Here is a 3271-nt window from a genome sequence, read left to right on the forward strand (position 1 = left end):
GGCGTTTTCTTAAAAGGACTTCCAAAGTCAAATGTGGCTTGATGACTGGTAACAAGCAATGACATGCCCCATTTTCCAGTTTAGTCTATTGTGATAATTCAACAGCATAAAACTTAGACTCCTTAAAACGATTATCTTGCCTAATTCTCATTATATTTCCTCTGTTTGATTGGCTCCTGTGATCTATTTGAACTAGCTTAATTTTGAAAGGATGATTTTGATCCTTGAAAATTTAAAAGACCACGCTCGGACTGTGGGTTAAATCAATTAACTTAAAGTTATGAATGGCAAAACGCTCAAAACAAGTCTCGCTTTTTTTCTGTAACCATTTTATTTTCATACTTCCTCGGCAATACAAATCTAACTTTTGTAAAAGTTTGCAGTGTAGTACTGGTTTGGCATTTACAGCCAAAAGAATTTCAGATGCTTTAATCTTATTTCCTGTTAGATTTTACTAGTCTTATTGATTTCAAAATCATTTAAGTAGGTCAAAAATAATGAAAAGGTGATTATTTTCTTGCGTAAAGGGCTGCAAAATATATTTGTTTCATTACAATCGACTTTTAAGCTGTCTGCAAAGTACTTAACTAAATCAACCCAGCCTTATTTCTGAATTAATAGTCTTTACCCTTTAAGTTTCAAGATCTGTCAAGTAACTCCTTTCTCCAGCTGAAATGATCTCCTCCTAAATAGCAAAGAGAATTTGTCCTTATCTCAAGAGAAAACAGCCTGCAGCTGATGTGTTTCCCAATAATCATCTTTTGATTGTGGAACAGCGTAGCGATACCATAAGGAGAATTATGTCTTAATAACTCCGGTAAGTCCAAGACTTTTCTCAAGAAAAACTTGCTAAAAATCACGTAAAGGTATATCCACCTGGTTTATACGGTTTGGAGTTCTGCGGAATATAATTTGTTTTATTCCTTGTCTTAATTCTGGCATCCACATGGCGTAGATTATGGGGTTTATAAGCGAGTTAGCCTGGTATAATGCCACCATTATGATTAGAAAGTGTGGCCCCCAAAAAGAGTTTTGGAGTAACTTAGGATGTATAATATCAATTCCGGTCTTTATCAACGATGGAAACCACATAAATAAAGACGTAAGGGTCACAATGAACAAGATTCCGGTCAATTTTCTTTCCCTCGCGGCCAGTGCGCTATAGCGTGGTAAAGAACAGCTTAAGTGGACTTTGATAAAAATAGAAATGTAAGACACAGAAATGATAAAAAGAAGAAAAAGAAAAGATAGAAAATACACAATGGGACTGCCTGTGACTCCTTCTATCAGTGCTGCAGCCGTATTTGTCAGCCAAATTACAATTATTATAACTCCATAAAACCATGTTTTGATCAAACGATGTCTAAATGGACAGAAAGTCGCATGTACCCTCTCTAATGAAATGGCAGCGAGATTCAGAAGAGAAGCAAAAGGGAAGCGCTCCTCTAAAGCGATACGCAGTGCTCGATAGACTTCACTGGTCAACCCAAATTCCCATAGATCACAATAACTCCCTAACCAGTAAATATAAATTGGCCCTGAGACTGCCCCGACTAAAATATCGACTGTCGCCAGATGGATGATCAAGTATGGACTTTTGCGGTTTAGCTGGCGCTTCTTCACAAACACAACGGTAATGATGACATTAAGGATGACTATAGCCAGACATTCAGTGATGGCTGCAACAACCAAAGGAATGCTCTCGGATTCAAGAAACGGCGAACGCCTCGTGTCGCCATGTGTGCGGTTGATAGCGTTGCTAAGCATTGAGTTCACGCTGGAGTTTGTAACTTGCCCGATAATCTGTAACAAGGATATTCACTTCATAAGTGATTGTTGAATAATATATTGACTGGGAATATATAGATAGATGTAAAATGGCATGGAGGAACTCATTTTGTAGTTTCCCTCTGGTGCATTCTAATTGTGCATAATGATAAAAAATATTTACGTTGACTTTCCGTGAAACTAATAAGCGTTTGTGAGGGGTTAAATTATTCGATCTAAATAGAGAGTGAAGGAAAAATATAGAACCTGACTGTTTTAAATACACGAAAGAATACATAATCTCTTGACCTACATAAGTACTAAGGTCTGAAACAAATCACTTTGGCTTTTTATTTTCACATGTTATCACAATATTTACCTTGCATAAAAGAGAACTCCTGACGGATTCGGCGAACCGTGACTCAACCAGGCTGGGTTTTTGGGAAGAGAAATTCAATCCTCCAATATCGGCTCAATCAGTTAATATATATATGGAACAATCTACGATCACGCCAATTTGCTCTGCAAAGGTTAATAAGTTTTCATCAAAGCTGTTTTATTTAATTCTTCAGAGTTTCAACTTACCCTGATACTGAAAATTTCTTTAAACATACCTTAACGGCAATGACCGTTCTTCTAATAGATTGATGTTCGCAAGCAAAGTTCAGATGGAGTAGCAATCTTCAACCCAGCAAGGATCACATAAATATGACACATTTAGCACCAATAACTTCTTTTTGAAGGCTGAATTGAGTAAATTATCTAGCGTGGCTGAACGGGAACAACAAACAGTCGAGTCATGGATATGGAACCATGTCACTAAACCGGAACATAACTGAGTCATTTGTTATGAGTAAATATTGAAATTTTAACAACAGAGCACTTATAAGGTAAGCACATCTCAAACCCTCAGGCCATCAGTGTGTTGATCTGCGTTGTATTGTTATATTTTGAACAGATGTTCTTAAGCGGTCCTTTACCCCCTGGCCAGAAGATGCTAGTGTTTTCGATAAATTCTGCATGCGATTGTAGCACATCATTACTCCGAAAGGGGGTGAGAACTCCAGAAACTGAAAATATTGGTTAGAAACCTACAAATCGGATTGTCCATCTTTTTTTGTGTGCGTCCGCCAGGTGAAATGATGTTTTCACGATCAGAACTATTCTTGGATAAAACACTCCGGCCGAATGCTGAACCATGCCGAGAAATCGACGACAGTCAGAGGTTGTTGTCGTGTGCGCTGCATATGCAAATGAGGGACCTTCAATTCTCAATTCCTACTTCAAAAATGCTTCTAATGGGGGTCTATCAGACATTTTTCAATTGAAATTAGCGTTTCTATAAATAAAGGATTACTCTGTTTTTGAAGTTAAAGGACTTTAAAGATATCATTGAACAACAGTAAATGTAATTTACTCGAATGATGTTACTTATGCATAACTCATGAGATCGGAATCAAAATTATCACAATACTCCATGCGATGAACAGCTTCAGTACAGCAG

The 3271-nt window shown here is 37.3% G+C and overlaps 1 long non-coding RNA gene across 1 annotated transcript; it reads right to left on the bottom strand.

Moving 5' to 3' along the window:
• Positions 1 to 305: 305 nt before the first annotated feature.
• LOC148736211 (uncharacterized) lies at positions 306 to 3271 on the bottom strand. Its single transcript, XR_015999239.1, has 3 exons — positions 2382 to 3271; positions 2147 to 2289; positions 306 to 1803 (listed from the first exon to the last, which is right to left on the bottom strand). It is a non-coding gene; the product is annotated as an uncharacterized LOC148736211 (long non-coding RNA).

This window comes from Stylophora pistillata, chromosome 3 (assembly GCF_964205215.1).
Source record: "Stylophora pistillata chromosome 3, jaStyPist1.2, whole genome shotgun sequence".
In the NCBI taxonomy this organism is placed as follows: Eukaryota; Metazoa; Cnidaria; class Anthozoa; order Scleractinia; family Pocilloporidae; genus Stylophora; species Stylophora pistillata.